The following is a 22,603-nucleotide window of genomic DNA, read 5'->3' on the forward strand; positions in this document are numbered from 1 at the left end:
CAATAGCTGTAGCTGCATCAACTTCCAGAATACCTGCTACCTTCCCAGGCATCATCCTTTGAGTTGGGTTTTGATACTCGTTTGCAGCCACAGTTTTAATGAGATTATAGGACTCGGTATAGCTTTTGGCCCACAAGGCGCCTCCAGAAGCTGCATCGAGCATGGGCCGAGATTGGGCCCCCAAACCATTGTAGAAACTAGTGATCACCGTCTAGTCAGGCATACCATGATGTGGATACTTTCTCAACATCTCCTTGTAGCGCTCCCAAGCTTCGTACATAGATTCTCCTTGTTGCTGCGTAAACTGAGTAAGAGCATTCCTCATAGCTACAATCTTGGCCATTGGATAGAACCTTACCAGAAACTTTTGCGCAAGATCTTCCCAAGTAGTGATGGACCCAGCTGGTAAAGAATGTAACCAATCCTTAGCTTTGTCCCTCTAAGAGAGTAAGAAAAGCCTCAGCTTCATAGCCTCATCATTAACACCATTATATTTGAAAGTACTACAGATCTCGACAAAATTCTTGATATGCATGTTGGGGTCTTCAGTCGCAGCACCTCCGAAAGAAACAGAATTCTACACCATCTAAATAGTGCCTGGATTGATTTCAAAAGTATTGGCCTGAATAGCCGGATGAATGATGCTTGACTGAATGTCATCAATTTTAGGCCGAGAAAAGTCCATAAGAGCTGGATCAGCTTGAACTACACAATCACCCATTATTTTAGGTTCTTTCTTTTCACTCTCTTTATCCGAATCTTCAAAAACTATCTTCTCCGTAAAGTCAAGAGCTGTATCTGTCTCCTCAGCTTTATCCAGATTCCTCTTGCGAGTGCGAGAACGTGTTTGCATAAATGCTCGCTAGAGTACCTGAAACACAACCGGAAGCAGTAAGTAATAAGTCTTAATCAATGAGTCCTAATGACCACTGATGGCAAGTACATAAACTAAATAAATTAACATCGAGTCCCCGGCAGCAAAACAAAAACTTGTTAGGCACAACGCATGCGCTAAATAAATCACGCAAGTATATGCGTTCACAAGTAATATAGAATAATTTCTAGTTCGTTCCCACAGAGACTCTGATTAATTATATTTAATTAACACTTACTCACCAATGTATGATTATTCTTCAATGTCAAGACAATAACAATTAGGGTTGATTAACTAATAATAACTTAAATTAACAATATTAAACACAAATGAGATAATAACTTCATTACTACTTCATTCAATAGTCATTGTTATTACCCTTAGCATGTAATGGTGATGATATTAATCGAACAACATGAAACTGATAAATGCCAACTTTTGTTGTACGAATACCATTCTACCAAGCATCCACAATTAAGATAGAAGTTGAATAGGCATCAATTATGTTGAGACCCTATATGTCTACAGAATTTGACAACATAACGATTTAAACGCAAGTTATTCATGATGATTACATAGGGCAAGTAAAATGGTTAGAGTTACCCACTAATCATGCATACAATACATGAACCTATGCTAGTATGGCAAGTTCTAAATCTCAAGATTCACTGTCGCTTCACAAGAGATTAACAGGCTATCTTACATGTTCGCGATGCACATAAGACGAATAAGCACAACCTATACTAGATATCATACAATCACCATATACGAAGGTATTAAACAATTAACTAAAGAAATCCATAGTATATCCGCTAGGATCCCATGATCACAATTAGCCCATAATAGAACTCATCGTCACCATGGGTTCATATGAAAACATGATAAAAACACAACGATATAAACTAATAAAAATTCTTAATAAATAATAAAGTACGTCACAAGAGTATTAAGGTTCAAAGCATAAAGAAAACTAGCATCCACTGTTACAGTGAATTAAAAGAATCACAAGATAAACGTATGCTTCATCTTCTTCGTTGTTGCATGCTAAAACGGTCTTCTCAATCTTCTTGCCTTCGCTCTCGATTATCTTCTATGAAGAAAACGTCTTCCCATAAGGTTTATATAATAACCTAAAAGAACTAGCGTCAACAGAAGTCCAATCGTAATAGAATTATAAAATCCAGATTCTGAAAATCCGCACCCAGGTGGTCGCCTTCTTCTTCTAGGCGGGCGCCTGCTACCAAGTGGTCGCCTGCTCCCATCAGGCGGGCGCCTGCATCACTTCTGGAAAAAAAATATTATTTTGCTTCTGTTTTTGCTGAATTCTTCGCACATCAACCCGAGACTGATTCCAAGAACTTCCTTAAGCTTATTTTGATGAAATCCACCCATCTAAGCAAGTTATACCCTGAAATGCAAAAACACTCGAAAAACGCATCAAATACACAAAATACTCGAGTTCAAGACACCAATTCAAGCCGTTATGAGACGCTCTAAGTGGTATAAAATGCCACTTATCAGTGACACTTTAAACTGTACGAAATCTCCCTCTTCAAATTCTATATCCTTTCTTGATTGATCTGCATACTTTCTCTGATGGTCTTGGGTTGTAATTAACCTTTTCTGAATAACTTCAACAACTTCTTTCGTTTATTGCACCAATTCGGGTCCAAGTATCTTATGCTCTCCAACTTCATCCCAATATACTGGTGATCGACACTTACGTCCATAAAGATCTTCATAGGGTGGCATTTCAATGCTGGCATGGTAACTGTTGTTGTAAGCAAATTCTACTAAGGGTAAATACTCGTCCCAACTTCCTTTGAAATTAATATCACAAATGCGTAACATGTCCTCAATTGTCTGAATCGTTCTCTCGCTTTGGCCATATGTCTGTGGATGGTAAGCTGTACTCATATTCAATCTGGTTCCCAAGCATTCTTGAAAACTTCTCCAAAATCTCGAATTAAATCTTGGATCTCGATCGGATGCGATAGACACAGGGACTCAATGACGAACTACTATCTCTTTCAGATATATGTGAACCAACTTGTCTAGTGAAAATCTTTCATTTATAGGCAGAAAATGAGCTGATTTAGTAAGCATGTCCACTATAACCCAAATGGCATCATGGTTTGCTTTTGTCCTTGGTAATCCAACTAAAAAATCCATGGCGATATGCTCCCACTTTCATTCTGGAATCTCTAATGGTTGTAATAGTCCACTTGGTCTTTGGTGCTCTTCCTAGACCCTCTGACATGTATAACATTTGCTGACTCATTCCGCAATTTCTCTCTTCATATCTGACCCCGATAATTTTCCTTTAAAAATCTGTACATCTTGGTACTCCCTGTATGGATTGAATACCTTTAATTGTGAGCTTCCTGTAGAATTTCATTTTTCAACTCTATCACTGGTGGAATCCAAATTCTAGAAGAAAACCTGAGAATACCTTGATCATCCTTTTATGTGCACAACTCTTCTCCTACCGAACGATTGATGTCTTGATTTATTACATTTTATTGACACTTCTTTATCCTTTCTAACAGTTCTGGCTGAAAGGTCATACTATACATTCTTGCTTCATTAGGCTTGCAAACTCTGATTTCTAATTCTAATTTTTGAAATTCCTTGTATAATTCATCGGGTACCGTCAATACATTCAACTTTTCTTTTCGACTTAATGCGTCTGTTAAGTGGCATTTATGTCCACTTAGAATGCTCTATAAAGGCTTGAATTGGTGTTTTATACTCGAGTTATTTGTATTTTTGATGTGTTTTTGTAGTATTTTGCATTTCAGGAATATAACAGGGATCAAGGTGATTTAGCATTTCTTTGATGCTAAAATGGTATTGGGAATGTGTCATGAAGCTTGCTTGTGCAAATACCGTCAAGAACTAGCAATTAAAGAGAAGCTAAATCAGAAGTTTTTCTAGAAGGATGGCGCGCACGCGCTGGGCTAGCGCGCGCCCGCGCCAGATGTACAGAAGGTCAACGCGCCCGCGCTGGTGAAGCACGCGCCCGCGCCAGGTCGGGATGAAAGAATCCTGATTCTCTTAAAATTCTAATTTCTGGGCTTCTTATATGCATGGGTTGCTATATAATAACAACTTAAGATCGTTTTTCAATAATGAGATGTACAAGAGCTTAAGGAGGAGACATAAGAAGACCGTAGAGCAGAATTAAACCAAGGTCAAGAGGATCTAGTTTATTCTTGTGATTCTTTATTTTAAGTTGTAATCTTGGATGCTAGTTTTCTTATTTGTTGAACCTAACTCTTGTTTTATGTACTTTGGTTTATTATTCATATTTATAAAGACCTAGTATATTATACCATGCTTTCATCGGAACCCACGGTGATGATGAGTTCGGTTCTGGGCTAATCGTTAATGTGGGGTTCTAACGGATTTACTTATGGATTTCTTTAGATAAATTGTTTTGATGCCATAGTATGTGGTGATTGTATGATAACCTAGTATTGGTTGTGCTTAATCGTTTTATAAGTGTTGCAAACTTATAAGTTAGAGTGTTAATCTTTATTGAAGCGAAAGTGAATATAGGGGTTTAGAACTGGCCATGCTAGCATAGGTTCATATATTAGTTATGCATGATTCATAGGTAATTTTAACCTTCTTACTTAACCTATGTAATCACGATAGATAACTTGTTCATTAAACCGCTATGTTGTCAAATTCTATAGACATATAGGGTCTCAATATAATTGGTGTCTATTCATCTTCTATTTCTTTTGTATATGTCTGGTAGTAGGGTATTCATACAACAAAAGCTGGCGTCTACTAGTTTCGTGTTATCTGATTAGTGTCGTCACCATGTTAAGGTTAAGAATGAAAAGGCTATTAAATGAAGTAGTAATGTAGTTAGAATCCCATATTTGTGTCATATAGTAATCAACTCTTTTAATCTCTTAGTTAATGTTTTTTAGTATAATCTCTTAGTTAATCGTAGTTATAAACAATCTCAATTGTTATCATCTTAGTATTGAATAATAACCATAACATTGTTGCATAAGCGCATAAGTTAAAAGTTAACCTAAACCAGTCTCTGTGGGAATGAAGAAGAATTAATTCTCTATTACTTGCGATCGCGTATACTTGTGTGAATATTAGCGCGTGTTTTCATCCTAACAAGTTTTTGGCGCCGCTGCCGGGGACTCAGTGTTAATTTTTAGTTTATGTATTTGTCATCAGTATTCGTTAAAGTTCATTGACTAGGATATTTTACTTACTTGTTTACTTGTTGCTTTTTCAGGTACTCTAGAGAGCGTGTATGCTAACGCGTTCTCAACTTCGAAAGAGAACACTGGAAAAAGCAGAGGAGGAAGTAGTTGATAAAGTTCTTGTTGAGGTGAAAGTTGAAGAAGAAGATGTTATTGCAATGGGTGAACCAGCAGCGAATCTGAAGGCTTTGATGGATTACTCTCAGCCGAAGATTAATGATATTCAGTCTAGCATTATCCGACCAGCCATCACGGCTAACACTTTTGAAATCAAGGCTAGCACGATTCAGATGATACATAATTCAGTTCAGTTTGGGGGTTCTCCTATAGAAGATCCCAACATGCACATCAGAGATTTCATCGAGATCTGCGACACCTTCAAGTTCAATGGAGTTTTTGAAGATGCTATAAAGCTAAGGCTTTTCCCATTTTCTCTGAGGGATAAAGCTAAAAAAACTGCTTACATTCTCTACCACTAGGCTCTATCACCAAATGGAAAGAACTTGCTCAAAAGTTCCTTACTAAGTTCTTTCATATGTCTAAGACAGCTGCAATCAGCAATGCTCTTACTCAATTTGCACAGCAGTCTGGAGAGTCTTTGTGTGAGGCTTGTGAGCGATATAATGAGATGCTTAGGAAGTGTCCTCACCATGGGATGCCTGAATGGATGATCATTAACTGTTTCTATAATGGTTTGGGTGCAACTTCTAGACCCATGCTTGATGCAGCATCAGGAGGAGCCTTGTGGGCTAAAAGCTACGATTAAGCTTATGAATGGATTGAACTGATGACTGCTAATGAATATAAGAATCCTTCTCAGAGACTCACTCAAGGAAAGGTAGCATGAATTCTAGAGGTAGATGCAACCACTGCTATAGCTGCTCAATTTAAGGCTTTGACGATGAAGGTGGATTCTTTGGCTAATTATGGAGTTAATCAGATCATTAGTGTTTGTGAGCTTTGTTCTGGTGCACATGAGACGGAGCAATGTGCTATTTCTAGTGAATCAGCTCAGTTCGTGAGCAACTTTCAGAGGTCGCAACAGCCTGTTCCAGCTACCTATCATCCCAACAACCGCAATCATCCTAATTTCAGTTGGAGCAATTCTCAGAATGCGGTTCAACAGCCTTATCAGCAGTATCCAGCAAAGCAGTACAACCCTCCTGGTTTGCAGCAGCCGCAATATGCACCAAGACAACAACTCTAGCTGCAGTAGTCTAATGAAAAATCTGAATTGGAGGAGTTGAGGCTCATGTGCAAGAGCCAAGCAGTGTCTATTAATACTTTGGAAAATCAGATTGGGCAGATTGTCAGTACCTTGCTAAATCGTTAACCTGGTTCACTACCTAGTGATACTGAAGTTCCAGGCAATAGCGAAGCTAAAGAGTAGGTTAAGGCAATCATATTGAGGTCTAGGAAGGTTGCGAATCCCGAAAAATCTAAAGTTTCTGAGGATGAAGTTGTTGCTAAAGAACAAGTGTAGAAGGAAGTAGAAGTGGAACCAAGGAAGACTATTGTGGAACACACTCCTCCTAAGGGTAATACAGGGGAGAAACAGATCTATCCTCCACCGCCTTTTCCTAAGAGGCTACAGAAGAAAAAGTTGGATAAGCAGTTTGAGAAGTTCCTGGAGGTGTTCAAGAAACTTCATATTAACATACCTTTCACTGAAGCTCTTTAACAGATGCCTAGTTATGCGAAGTTTATGAAAGGTATTCTCTCTCGGAAGGTAAAGCTCGATGACTTAGAGACCGTTGCTCTCACAGAGGAATGTAATGCTGTGCTATAACAGAAGTTGCCTCTGAAGCTTAAAGATCTTGGAAGCTTCACTATTCCTTGAACCATTGGAAACTTATCATTCGACAAGTGTTTATGTGATTTGGGAGCAAGAATCAACTTGATGCCTTTGTCTGTCTTCAAGAAGTTGAATTTACCTGATCCAAAGCCTACTTATCTGTCCTTGTAGTTGGCCGATCGCTCTCTTACATATCCACGAGACATTGTGGAGGATGTATTGGTCAAGGTGGAAAAACTCATCTTTCCTGCTGATTTGGTAATTCTTTATTTCGAGGAGGATAAGAAGATTCCCATAAACTTGGGAAGACCATTCTTGGCTACAGGCTGAACCTTGATAGATGTGCAGAAGGGTGAGCTGACTATGAGACTGCTGGATCAGGATGTGACTTTTAATTTCTTTAATGCTATGAAACTCCCTACTGAAAATGAGGAGTGCTTAAAAGTGGAGTTGGCCGATTATGTGGTTGCTTTAGAACTTGATCAAATGCTAAGGTCTGATGCCTTAAAGAAGGCCTTGTTGGGGAATTCAGATAGTGAAGATGACGAAGGTGATTAGCAATTGCAATATTTAAATGCTTTTCCCTGGAAGAGAAGGATGGATATGCCTTTTGAATCTCTTAGATTGGAGGAGCTGAACAAATCTCCAAAGCGTCTTAAGACATCTATTGAGGAAGCTCCTACACTTGAGCTTAAACCATTTCCTGAACACTTAAGATATATTTTTTTAGGTGATGCATCTACTTTGCCTGTTATTATTGCATCTGACCTTTCTAGTAGTGATGAGGAAAAACTCTTAAGAATTATGAGAGAGTTCAAGTCGGCCATTGGATGGACTATAGCAGATATCAAGGGAATCATCCCTACATATTGTATGCATAAAATTCTACTAGAGGAAGTTAGCAAGCCTCTTGTTGAGCAACATAGAAGGCTTAATCTGATCATGAAAGAAGTTGTGAAGAAGGAAATTCTTAAGTGGCTAGATGCAGGGATCATCTATCCTATTTCTGACAGTTCTTGGGTGAGTCCAGTTTAGTGTGTGCCAAAGAAAGGAGGCATCACATTTTTTGCTAATGAGAAGAATGAACTCATTCCTACTCGGATAGTCATGGGGTGGAGAGTTTGCATGGATTACAGGAAGCTGAACAAGGCCACGAGGAAGGATCACTTCCCTCTTCCTTTTATTAATCAGATGCTTGACAGGTTGGCTGGGCATGAGTACAACTGTCTTTTGGATGGCTATTCAGGTTATAATCAGATTCGCATCGCTCTAGAGGATTAGGAAAAGACTACCTTTACTTGTTCATTTGGTACTTTTGCCTTCAGAAGAGTTTCTTTTGGGTTGTGTGGAGCACCTGCCATATTTCAGAGATGCATGATGGCTATCTTCTCTGACATGATTGGTCAGAATACGGAGGTGTTCATGGATGATTTCTCTGTGTTCGGTGATTCTTTTGATGAGTGCATGCAAAATCTTGGCGCAGTTCTTAAAAGGTGTATTGAGACTAATCTGGTTCTCAATTGAGAGAAATGTCACTTTATGGTATGTTAAGGCATTATTCTTGGACACAAGGTCTCTAGTAAGGGTCTCAAGGTGGATAAGGCCAAGGTATGGGTAATTGAAAACCTTCCTCCACCAATTTCTGTTAAGGGAGTCCGCAGCTTTCTTGGTCATGCGGGTTTCTATAGGCGTTTCATCAAGGACTTCTCTAAAATCGCTAAACCCTTGTGCAATCTTCTAGAGAAAGATATCCCATTCAAGTTTGATGACGAGTGCATAGCTTCTTTCGAGTTCTCGAAGAAGAGTTTGATCATGATAACTGTCATAACTGCACCTGATTGGAATGAGCCTTATGAGATGATGTGCGATGCAAGTGACTATACAGTTGGAGCAGTTCTTGGGCAGAGAATGAACAACATATTTCATGTGGTCTATTATGCTAATAAGACCCTCAATGGTGCTCAACTGAACTATAATACTACTGAGAAAGAACTCTTAACCATTATGTACGGTTTTGAGAAATTTCATTCTTATTTGTTTAGGACGAAGGTGACAGTTTTCACTGATCACGCTGCTATCCAATATCTCATCTCGAAGAAGGACTCGAAGCCTAGATTGATTCAATGGGTTCTTTTACTTCAGGAATTTGAGTTAGAGATCAAGGACAGGAAAGGTACTGAGAATCAAGTCATTGATCATCTATTTTGTGACGCCCTCCAAACCTGGGGTCTAGATTTGGGGTTCACTAACTGATAAACAAAACTAAAATAGGCACAGCGGAATAATATAATAAATATGATCCCTTGCATGCAACTAGATCGATCATAGGTTATAGTATGAAACAGACACTAATACAAACCAAAAGTTATTACAACTTATAAGTCTATTTAGTTTTACAGACTATTCAAATTTTATTACAAATCTCTAGGCTTGACCAACGTCCCAAACTGTCTACCTGGAAACACACGAAACTATCTACAAGCACTCGACTTCTGATCAAACCTGGAACTCAAGCCTACTCTGGCTTAGCTGAAAGATTATAATAATAAACAAGTATGAGCGAAAGAAATGCTCAGGAAGCAGTATAAAGTGTGCTTAAAATGATAAACCATATTTTGATAATGAATGAAACCAGTGATGTTTGATCAATAATAAAATCTAAATAAGATATCATCAATAAACGATAATTTTTAGATTGGAATCTATCTCCGACGGACGTACTATCACATGCTGATCAACCCGTGTGATAGCACTGGATCATGGTTCATAGAAACATGTCCGAAAACACGAGTACTCAAATCAAAAGGCAATATATCTACATGTGGCATAAGTTGTGTCATAATGTTTCATATAACACTTGGCCCTCTGCTGGACCGTCCGCCCCAGTCGCTTACGCAGTCATCCGATCCATAAAACATTTTGATTAAAGGAGTCGATTCAAACGATATCCTTATCAATATAACCCCCATATCACATGGTCTGGAGTCATCTCAACAACTGTTGGCGAAGTAACTAGAACAATTAGATATTCACTAATCTCAATTCAACGTTCCACTGTATAGAGTAATTTGTAGCGATATGTAAAAACGTTCAACTATTCTGAACTTAGTATAAGGGAAACAGTACTTGTAATATAACACAAGGAAGTTAGACTTGCATGATATAATTAACAATCTGATAAGTATAATGATAAACTATTCTGGAATTAGAATAGCGTAGACAACTTGCAGTATGTGTGAAAGTTCAAGAATATTTGCGTAACAGGATTCGAAATAAATGTCATTTGAACGATAAGTGAAGGTAGGGGTCTTGCCTGGTATGCTCGATAACTTCTCACTATAACCCTGACTTATACTGTTGGCTATCAACTTCATCTAACACTTGACTACCCTCTCTGCTACTCGATTCTATAAACAAAAGGATTATCTTAATTAACAGAACCAAACTTAAATGATGTAACTATACGTCTTGACGTCTACCCGATTCTTTATAACTACTCATAGCATTTTAGAACTGTAAACAGATAGCATGCATATCACATAGCACGTAATCATGTTATTCATATAACACGTAATCATATATTTCATGTAACACATAAGTCGGATCATCAAAAGATAGGTCTCAGTACGTTCAGAACTGAAATCAGGTCAATAACAGTATTTATCGATCATATACTGACTCAGAATGATTCACAAATCAAATGACCTTTCATACAAAAGAAATTAGGCCTCAAAAGTATTTTTATTGAAAGCGTAATGTTTTTCTGAATTTGTACGCGTTCGTTTCGTATTAAACGGACGAACGATTCATTTATTTTGAATAAAATAAGAATAAAATGGGAATAAATCAATTAATAATAATATTAATTGATTTTTAAATACCAAAATATAATTTTTAAAAGCCTAAAAACAATTTGTAGGATTTATTTGAATTAATTATAAATAATTGTATTTTATTTAACTATTTATAAATAAAATTAATTGATTAAATAAATTAACCAATTAATTAAATCTATAAATAATAATTAAAACAAATTATAAATAATTAAAACAATTATGGATTTCTGAAAATAATATAAGAAATAATTTTTGAAATTTAAAATAATTAAGTAAATAATTTTTAAGATCAAAAGAAATGATTTTTAAAATTTTGAAAAATAAATTTTGAAATAAAAGTAAAAAGAAATCAGTAGAAACAAGGTTTGTTTTGGAATTTGGGAAAGTTAGAATCAAAATCGGGTTTTAAATTAAAACCCGCGGGTAAATTTTCGGGTCATGACTAGGGTTTAGGGTGGCGGGGAAGACCACCAGAACCCAGCGGAAGCTCCACTGGAATCTGGATTTACACCAGAAACCGGCAGCCTCGCCGGAACTGGCGAGTCTCCGATCCCACCAAAATCAGGCCAACAACTCAGATTTTTACCCTGTTTCAGTCAACATCCCATCCACAATCGAGAATCAACAATACGAAACACTAATACTGACCATAACGATTCCTTCGGCCAAAAACTATGGAAGCTGGCGGAACTCCGATCAAACTCCGAACCAGGTAAAAACTTAACCAAAAATCAAGATTTCAATGCCAAAATTATACTGGAGAAACATAAAATCGATTACCAAGATCATAAACAATAAAAAATCAACAATAGTCTATAAAAATCGAAATAAAAAACATATAAAACCAAGAATTCGTTTTAAGTATTCCTAAACTAAAACACTACAAACTTATGCATGAATCGATTGTGTTGAACATGATAAATCTATTTATGACAATTAAAACAACCCACAATCATTAGAGATTAAAACCCCAAATTCGAAGTTTCTAAATGAAAAATCAAAAATTCGATTTGATTACCATTTCTTGAATCTGATAGTACGAATATGAAGCGGATGATTCAAGCTTTGTTTTGGATATTCAAGCTTTAAAAACATAAATCGGAATAACTAGGAATCAAGGGTTTGATTCTCAAACTTAAGAACACCCCCAAGAACAAGTTCTTGAATATTCCTATTTTTCTAATTCTTTTTATAAAATAAATGAATAAAATAAATCTGTGCAGCTATATATATTAAACATAATATTATATCCCCAAAATTAATTATGGGTGTTTTTATCCCCTAATAAAAATAATTAGGCCCCAAAATAATAAATATGGGGAATAATTTTAAAAGTAATAAAATATAAAATTTATATCAAAATTCCCAAAAATTTGTGAATAATTCAAAAATACAAATATAATGGGTATTTGAAATATGAATGATTTTATAAAAATAAAAACATAAATTTTGTGGGCTTTGACGTCCCGGTGGGGTCCCGGTCCGTTGATTTTTGAAAAACAAAAATGATTTCTAAATTAACAGAAAACCCCGAAAACACATAAAATACACTCAAATGCACATAAAATGAGATAAAGCGAGTACCTTGATAAAAACACAAATAAATACGAGTCCAGATTGCAAATCGATTCATATAAATGCAGTTTAAACACATAACAATTACTCGAAAAATTTTCTAGTCCTTGGGGGCCGCAGATAGCTATTATAACACGTAACATCATAGCAATAATCAGTTTAAACTCATAAAACATATTATATTTATTTAATTAACACAAAATATTCATATAATATTCCAGGATATTACATATCTCGTTTAGAAGATCGAAGTGCAACTTCACAGGATAAGACATTAATTAATGAGTCTTTTCCCGATGAGCAGTTGTTTGGAGTGCAAGAGGAAGAACCGTGGTTCGCAGACATTGTGAACTACCTTGTGAGTAATATTATGCCTCCATACTTGTATTCTGCTCAAAGGAAGAAGTTTCTTCTTGAGGTGAAGTGGTACATGTGGGATGAGCCATATTTGTTTAGGCAAGGAGCTGACCAGATCATCAAAAGATGTATTCCGTACAGCAAAACGGGGGGGGGGGGAATCTTGCGAGACTGTCATTCGACTATTTATGGAGGCCACTATGGTGGAGAGAAGACATCAGCTCATATCCTTCAAGCGGGATTCTTCTGTCCTATATTGTTTAAGGATGCGCATCAGTTTGTTTTGAAGTGTGATCGCTGCCAGCGTGTTGGTAACATGTCTAAGAGGGATGAAATGCCTCTTAATGTGCTTCTCGAGGTTGAGGTCTTCGATGTTTGAGGAATTGACTTCATGGGGCCATTTGTCTCATTCTGTAATAATCAGTATATCTTGTTGGTGGTTGATTATGTCTCGAAATGGGTGAAAGTCAAGGCTTTGCCGGAAAATGATGCGAATGTAGTACTTAATTTTCTTCATGAGCAGATATTCACAAGATTTGGGACTCCAAGAGTCATAATCAGTGACGAAGGATCGCATTTCTACAATTGCAAGTTCACTACTTTGATGCAGCGATTTAATGTGAATCATCGCATTGCTACAGCCTACCATCCTCAGACTAATGGTCAAGCTGAGGTGTCTAATAGAGAGATCAAGCGTATCCTAGAAAAAGTTATATGTCCATCAAGGAAGGATTAGTCTTTGAAGCTAGTTGAAGCGGTATGAGCATATCGGACAGCTTACAAGACTCCACTAGATATGTCACCATTTCAGTTGGTTTATGGTAAATGTTGTCATTTACCTATGGAGCTCGAGCATAAAGCATATTGGGCTTTGAAGAAGTTAAACCTAGATTTGGATGCAGCTGGTAAGAAAAGAATGCTTCAATTGAATGAACTCAATAAGTTTCAGCTTCAAGCGTATGAGAATAACAAAATGTATAAGGAGAAATCAAGAGGTGGCACGATAGGGGTCTAGTACTCAAATAATTTATGCTGGGGCAACAGGTTCTTTTTTTCAACTCTCGTCTCTGTCTTTTTCCTGGAAAGTTGAAGTCGAGATGGTCAGGGCCGTTTATTATCAAAATTGTGTTTCCGCATGGAGCTGTGGAGAATTTTGAGAATGATCCAGGCCAATCGTTCGAGGTGAACGGACAGAGGTTGAAGCATTACTATGGAGATACGGTAAACCGGGGGTGGCTAGTGCCATTTTATTGCCAACTTGATCTCGGAAATCTATGTCAAGCTAACGACGTAAAGCAAACGCTTCATGGGAGGCAACCCAAGTTTGTTATACATTAGTAGATAGAGGAATAAAGCAAGGAGAAAAAAATCAGAAAAAGAAAAAAAATCTAGTGTCAACTACAGAAGCATGGCGCGCCCACGCTGAGAAGCGGGGGGGCCGCGCTGATTTTCCAGTAAGTGTGCGCGCCTGCGCTGATATGCGGGGCGGCCGTGCTGGTTTTCCAGTAACACGGAGCGCCCGCGCTGTCAGGCGAGGCGGTCACGGTGCATCCCTTTAGTCGAAAAAAATCGGGAATTTAAACAATAAATAAATTCCTACCCCAATTTCCCTCCTCCACTTCCCATATTTCCCTCTCCAAATCAATTTCAATCAACCCCATTACTATCATTATTCCTATAAGCAATTCACACTCCTTTTCCATAACTAATTCTCTCCCAATTTCCTATATACACACACACACACACACACACACACTACTTATACACAACTTCTCCATCACTTCTCAAATTCTCAAACATAAATATTTCTTATACACATATCTTTTCTCTCAGCTTATTCAATCTCAATGGCACCCAAAAGACAACGAACCTAAGTTTGCAGCAGCACTACCGATTCTTCAAATGTTGGTGGTGTGAGGCCAAGGTTTCCAACTCAGGAGGCTGTGCCGGAGTATACGAGGATATTATCGAAGCCCATAACCAAGGAGCAAGGTTTTATTCCATCGGGGAAAGATGGTAAGTTATTGGAGATGATTCTGGAAATGGGTTGGGTTACTTTTTGCGAGGCACCCGCTGTTGTGCCCATGAGTGTGGTTTGCGATTTCTACACGAATACGAAGTCAGAAAATAATGGTATTACCGCGGTAAGGGGATTGACGGTGGACTATAGTGCTGAGGCTATTCGGAGGGTGATCGAGCAGCCTGAGAGGAGGCCATAGCAAGAGGATTGGAATATGAGGACCGGGGAGGATTTTAACTTGGATCTGATTGTTACTACATAATGTGTTCCTGAGACTCACTAGAAGTTCAAGAGGGGCACGAATGAGTATGCCACTTTCCCTGCCTCATGCATGAACAAGTTTGCACATGCATGGAATTCTTTTATTTATGCCAACATCATGCCATCTTTTCACTTGCATGATGTTACTGTCGAGCATGCACGGTTATTATGGGAGATTCTTCAGGGAGATTATGTGGATCTCGGGATGGTGATTTATTAGGGTATCTTGAGGTTATTGTGAGGCAGCACTACGAGTTTTATTCCCTATGTGTCCATTGTGACGAAGCTGTGCGTGGCGGTTGGAGTTTATTGGCCCGCACATGAGCAGATGTAGCTTCCTAGTGCCCCTATTGATAGTTCAATGTTGTTGGTATGCAGGAGTGATACGGTGGGAAGCCTGATCTGAAGGGGCTTGGTTATTCTAATGACCAGTTTCCAGGTGGACGGCCCGCACATCAGGAAACTACTGGTGGGACGGCTCAGGCGAGCAGAGCAGCTTGGATGGCTCATTTGGGAGAGGCCAGTCCTTTGTCGCAGCAGTAGCAGGAAGCAGAGGGTAGTGCTGGTATGAGTTCGGCACAGTATAGGCGCTTGATGAGGAGGATGGATGTGATGCATGACATGCATAGTCGGTTTGCACGGGACCATACCCAGGCATTGGGGACTGCATTCAGAGCCACATGAGTCGACACCCAGTGGCCAGTAGTTGGTGAGGACTCTGTGTACCCGCCTTCCAACACTCATGACACACCACCCGTTGAGGATGATGACCCTGATTCCGAGTAGGTATACCTAATTCCTAACTATTACCTTCACGGAGGACATTGAATATTTTAAGTTTGGGGGTAGTAGTTAAGGAATATATGTTATGTGTGAGTCGCACGTAGTTTGCATATTCATGTTAGTTTAGTTCATATAGTTGCATATATTTGTCATGTAGTATTTTTTTTATTTTGCATATAATTTGTTTCATATAGATCGCATGTGCATTATAACATGATCCCTTAAGTTTGCTTTTCCGATTGATTAGAAAAGCAAAAAAGAGAAAAAAAAAAAAAAAAAAAATATGTGTTATGCATAGTTGATCATGAGTGGGCTCTTTAATACTCGAGTTATTAAGTTCTTAGGGGACTTTGTGCCTAGTGACCTAAGGCTTTTATAGTCTGGGATCCACTAACCTAACGCTCGCTACATGGGTTTTATTGTACAAGTCTTTTGTGGACCTCACTCATTGCACGGTCAAATAAGCATATTTGTGTTGTTTATGTATTATCAATAAAAGCATGAATCCATGAATAACTCCAATATAATAACTGAAGTGTTGTTAGTCATTTTGAGTTTAGCTTTTTATTCTATTATAACCTTATGACTGCCTTGATGAGTAGTGAGTCATGATTATTGATCTAGATGCGATAGTATATCTGTTAAGCAATTGCACACAAGCACGTTTCTAGCTTGTAAGTTAAATTATGGGGTTTGACTAATTTTTATGCCAATAACTGCATTTGTTGAGATATTTCTTGTTGTTTGGTTATTTAATCTAAGGGGATCGTTGCATTCATATTAGTTGTATTCATGCATTTTTCCTTTTTGTTCTTTGAGTCTGTTTATGCTTAAAGACAGTCATCGGTTCAAGTTTGGGGGTGTGTTAAGTGGCATTTATGTCCACTTAGAATGCTCTATAAAGGTTTGAATTGTGTTTTGTACTCGAGTTATTTGTGTTTTTGATATATTTTTGTAGTGATTTGCATTTCTGGCACATAACAGGGATCAAGGTGGTTTAGCATTGCTTTGATGCTAAAATGGTATTAGGAAGGTGTCATGAAGCTTGCTTGTGCAAAGACCGTCAAGAACCAGCAATTAAAGAGAAGAAAAATCAGAAGTTTTTCCAGAAGGACGGTGCGCCCGCGCTGGGCTAGCGCGTGGCCACGCCAGAAGTATAGAAGGTCAGCACGCCCGCGCTGGTGAAGCGCGCGCCCGCGCCAGGCCGGGATGAAAGAATCTTGATTTTCTTACAATTCTGATTTTTGGGCTTCTAATCTGCATGGGCTACTATATAATAACAACTTAAGATTGTTTTTCAATAACGAGATGTACTAGAGCTTAAGGAGGAGACATAAGAAGACCGTAGAGCAAAATTCAACCAAGGGAAAAAGGATCTAGTTTATTCTTGTGATTCTTTGTTTAAAGTTGTAATCTTGGATGCTAGTTTTCTTATTTGTTGAACCCATACTCTTGTTTTTCATACTTTGGTTTATTATTCGTATTTATAAAGACCTAGTTTATTATACCATGCTTTCATCGGAACCCACGGTGATGATGAGTTCGGTTATGGGCTAATCGTTATCGTGAGGTTCTAACGGATTTACTTATGGATTTCTTTAGTTAATTTGTTTCGATGCCTTAGTATGTGGTGATGTATAATAACCTAGCATTGGTTGTGCTTAATCATCTTATGAGCATCGCGAACTTATAAGATAGAGTGTTAATCTCTATTGAAGCGAAAGTGAATATAGGGGTTTAGAACTTGCCTTGCTAGCATAGGTTCCTGTATTTGTTATGCATGATTGTAGGTATTTTTAACCATCTTACTTGCCCTATGTAATCATGATAGATAACTTGTTCATTAAACTGTTATGTTGTCAAATTCTATAGACATATAGGGTCTCAATATAATTAGTGTTTATTCAGCTTCTATCCTTTTTATGGATGTCTGGTATAGGGTATTCGTACAATGGAAGTTGGCGTCTACTAGTTTCATGTTATCTGATTAGTGTCATCACCATTCTATTGCATGCTAAGGTTAAGAATGAAAAAGCTATTGAATGAAGTAGTAATAAAGTTAGAATCCCATGTTTGTGTCATATAGTAATCAACTCTTTTAATCTTTTAGTTAATGTTCTTTAGTATAATCTCTTAGATAATCGTAGTTATAAACAATCTCAAATTGTTATCATCTTAACATTGAATAATAACCATAACATTGTTGCATAAGCGCATAAGTTGAAAGTTAACCTAAACCAGTCTCTGTGGGAATGAACTAGAATTAATTCTATATTACTTGCTTGAATATTAGCGCATGTTTTTGTCCTAAGAGCGTCTACTATAACATTTGCTTTATCTGGGTAATAATTAATCGTACAGTCATAGTCCTTAATCAACTCCAACCATCTACTCTGCCTCATATTAAGTTCCTTTTGCGTGAATATGAACTTCAAACTTTTATGATCCGTATAAATCTCACATCTTTCTCCATATAGATAATGTCTCCAAATCTTCAAAGAAAATACTATGGCCGCTATCTCCAAGTCATGAGGAGGATACTTCTGCTCATGAGGTTTCATTTGTCTTGATTCATATGCAATAACCTTGTTGTGCTGCATCAAAACACAACCTAGTCCCTTATGAGAAGCATCACTATAGATTACAAAATTTCCTTGATCATCTGGAAGTGACAAAACATGTTTCGTGCTTAGTCTCTTCCTCTATTCTTGAAAACTTTCTTCACACTTATCGTTCCATATAAACTTTTGATTCTTCCGGGTAAGTTTCAAAGTCGTCACAATCTTCGAGAAATCTCGAACAAATCATCGATAATATCCCGCTAATCCCAAGAAACTTCTCAGTTGTGTTGGTGTTTTTGGCTTTTCCCAATTTGTAATAGCTTCAATATTTGCCAGGTCCACTTTGATCCCTTCATTGCCGATTATGCGCCCTAAAAATTGAACTTCCTGTAACCAAAACTCACACTTTGATAATTTAGCATACAACTTTTCCTTCCTCAAAATTTCCAAAGATATCCTCAAATGCTCTGCATGGTCTTTTGCTGACTTCGAGTAAATCAAAATATCATCTATAAACATAATGACAAACTTGTCCAAATACTCCTTGTAAATTATGTTCATCAAGTCCATAAACGATGTTGGGGCATTGGTTAATCCAAAAGATATCACTAAGAATTAATAATGACGTACGTTGTTCTGAGAGCTATCTTTGGTATATCCTCTAGCTTAATCTTTAATTGATGATATCCCGATCTTAGATCAATTTTAGAGACATACTTGGCTCCCTTCAACGGGTCGAACAAATCATCAATTCGAGGTAATGGATACTTATTCTTGATTGTAAGCTTATTGAGCTCCCGTTAGTCAATGCACAATCTCATGCTTCCGTCTATCTTTTAACAAATAATACTGGTGCACCCCATAGGGACACACTAGGTCTAATTACTCCTTTATTTAACAACTCTTGCAACTGCTTTGCTAACTTCTTCATTTCTACGGGTGCCATTCGATATGGGGCCTTGGATACTGGTTCTGTTCCAGGTGCTAAGTTGATTGCAAACTCAATTTCTCTATCTGGAGGAAGTCCTGGTAACTCATCAAGGAATACGTCTAGAAACTCATTGACTACTGGAATATCTTCAAGTTTTGTTGGCTCCTGATTTCTATCAATCACATAAGCAATAAAATGTTCGCATCCCTGTCACAATAGCTTCTTAGCTTGAATCATTATTAAGAACTTCTTCACTTGTCTCTAACCTTTAAACGTTACTACTTTCTCGCCTGGCGTCTTCAAATTTACCTTCTTATTACAATAGTCTATCTGAGCATCGTGCTTAGATAGCCAGTCCATTCCTAAAATAACGTCAAACTCTCCTAATTTAAATGGTATCAAATCCACAAAAAACTTATTACCAGAAATCTCAATCTCACAGTTCACACTAACTTGATTAACAGATACACGTTCTTGATTTTCTAATTCCACAGTCATTATTTCTTTTAACCATTCAACTGGACAAATTAGCTTACTAACAAAGACTTGAGTTGCTCTCGAATCTACTAACACTTTGGAACATAAAGAATTCACAGTAAGCGTACCTGCCACAACATCAGGATCCTGGATAGCGTCCTTCACAGACATGTCAAAAACTCTGGCCCTTGGAGTCTCATTCATTACTGGGGTGGATTCCATGATTCCTAATGCATTATTAACTGGGGTTGGTATCTTGCAATCCCTTTCTATATTTCCTGGCTTTCCGCACTTAAAACATGTAAATCCAATTGCTGGAACCTTTACTGCTGGATTCCGGATAGGATGGTCCTTGTGACTGGTTCTCTGGCTGGCTGATTACGACACTCCCTTGAATAGTGCCCTTTATGGTTACACGTATAACAAATCGCATTCAACTTATTACAAACTCCTCCATGTTTCTTTCCGCATACCTAGAAATCTGGTAAGGTTAGCCTTAGCTGATTTGGCTGGTTCCCAGTGGCTGGACGGTTGCCTTGTCCTCCGTCTCCTGCATTTCACTTCTTGAAAATATAATTCTTCCCTGGATGAAACTTGCCTTTCTTCTGGTTGAAATTTGGAAACTTCTCTGCTTGTGGCTATCCTTCATTTCCTTCAAACTTTCTTTTCTTGCTCTCATTCTCCTTCTGTGATATTTCACTCTCCGTTTCTGCAATCATGGCCTTCTGTACAACTCATGTATAGGTATTAAAATCAAATATGGCTACCTTCCCTATGATCCATGGCTTAAAACCTTGTTGAAATATCTTAGCTTTCTTCCTATCAGTATCCACATACGACGGTACAAACCTTGACAAATCTTCAAACTTACTTTCATAGTCCACTACTGACATGTTTCCTTGCTTTAGCTCAAGGAACTTCAATTTCATTTAATCCTGAACAAACTAGGGAAAATACTTCTCTATAAATAATTCCTTCAATCTCTCCCAAGTAATAACATCCGTACCTTCCAATGTCTTAACGGTTTTTCACAAGTAGGTAGCTTCATTCTTCAAATAATAACTTGCAAAGTCAACTTTCTGTTCCTCTCTCACCTTAACCAAAGCAAATGACTTCTCTATCTCCTTTTACCAAACTCTCGCTTCAATTGGATCTAAAGAACCCTTGAATTCTGGTGGATTCACCGCCTGAAAAGTCTTAAAAGTTACCTGAGGATTGGTCTGTCTCTGTTGCTGTTAAGTTAAGTGGACTATTTGTTGAGCCAAGATCTGGAGAATCTGGGCTACTATCGGGTCTATGGGACCTGGATTTGCATTCTGGTTATTGCCGTCTTGGTTGTTGTTGTTTGTTTCTTCATTCTGGTTGGTAGAACAAGTATTTCTTCTAGGATGCATTTTCTGTAAAGAATCAAACAACTTATTTAGCTTTTTCAAAAATCAAATCCTTTTTGTGAATTTTTTTGTAAAACAAAAATATCTCTTGTTGAAAATATTTGTAATAGTTGAACTAAGTAAATTGCATGCTTCTTTACAGAATATAAACAATTAAGGGGATGGGGTACATGGTATCAGAAGAGTCTATAATAAGTGCAATAAAGTAAGATAAAACAGGTGCAGTAAAGTAAATGACAATGTTGGAAAAGAAAAAGGTACTGATATATATATATATATATATCAAAGTTTTGGTAGTACAAGCGTGAAAATGCTTCAGCAAAAGCAAAAAGGTACAACAAGTCTACACACTACTCAGCAATTCTAGTCTATATATACAAACCCAAAAGTTTGTTGATACACACTACACACTAATGTACATAATAAAACTAGCACAATAACTATGGCTCAGCATCTCTGTCTCTGACTCCAGGGAAACTCTGATCCACCAAGCCTCGCAAGATCCTCCATCACCTCTCTGGCCCATCCCATAAGAGCATCAGGGCCTGCATACTCACATGTAGCTCCATGCAGTCTAGCCTCAAGAACCCTCCGGTGTCACATGAATCTCCTCTTGAAGCTCCCTCGCACTCCTATCAACATCTATAGTCCTCACAATATGTTGTAACTCCCGAATTTGTGCCAACAAGGCCTCACGCTCCAAAAGAAGAACCTCATACCGGAAATAAGGAATAGGGTGTGGAGTAGACTAAAATGGTGAACTCGTAACTAAATACCCTGTAGAATCGGAATCAGCAGGTGGGGGTCCTCGGATAGGTGGCCTCATACCAGGAGGTGGAATAGCTCGTAGTGGTATAATTTTCACAACATGAGGTAGTATAGCCAACATCGGTGGAAGAGTAGGATGTGGATCAGATGACGGTCCTCAGACTGAAGGCTCAGAATGATCAGCTGGTACTGGAATAAAGGAATCTGCCATCGTGGCTATCTGAAAATCATATCGCAAGGTAAGAATCTCGAACCAAAATGCAAATCATATTAACACCTACTATACAGTCGCACTCAACTCTCAACATTCTATCTTTCTATTCCTTACTTCTAATCCTAACCCTCTACCCATTCCCGACAATCTAGGCTTGTGTCAGTGATTTATAACCTGTAGCTCTGATATCAAACATGTGGAGCCCTCTAAACCCGCATCAGAAGTTTGGGGTCCATAACACACACACATACCATATATAAACCTGCTTATAACAATAATAAATATAACCCTACTTACCTTCATCCACGGATCGCAACAGGTTAAAGTACACAAAACCCACAAACACACACTTATATTACAAACGTCCAAATCCCAACTATTTAAACTTACAACTGAATATAAAATATTCTTACAACTTCAAACTCAAACTATTACAAAAGTCCTCAGCTAGCTTATTCCGCTTAACCTGGAATCCTAGCTCGCACACTCGATTGGGGATCCTCGCTACCAACACGTTCCTTC

General features: G+C 37.9%; 2 non-coding genes across 2 annotated transcripts; one reads left to right on the top strand and one right to left on the bottom strand.

The window, feature by feature from the left end:
- The first annotated feature begins 221 nt into the window (after nucleotides 1-221).
- Nucleotides 222-328, top strand: LOC141662490 (small nucleolar RNA R71). Its single transcript, XR_012550605.1, has one exon. It is a non-coding gene; the product is annotated as a small nucleolar RNA R71 (small nucleolar RNA).
- A 5,334-nt stretch (nucleotides 329-5,662) lies between these two features.
- LOC141662162 (small nucleolar RNA R71) lies at nucleotides 5,663-5,769 on the bottom strand. Its single transcript, XR_012550289.1, has one exon. It is a non-coding gene; the product is annotated as a small nucleolar RNA R71 (small nucleolar RNA).
- Between the last annotated feature and the right edge of the window lie 16,834 nt (nucleotides 5,770-22,603).

The sequence above is a fragment of the Apium graveolens genome, chromosome 5, assembly GCF_009905375.1.
Source record: "Apium graveolens cultivar Ventura chromosome 5, ASM990537v1, whole genome shotgun sequence".
NCBI lineage: Eukaryota > Viridiplantae > Streptophyta > Magnoliopsida > Apiales > Apiaceae > Apium > Apium graveolens.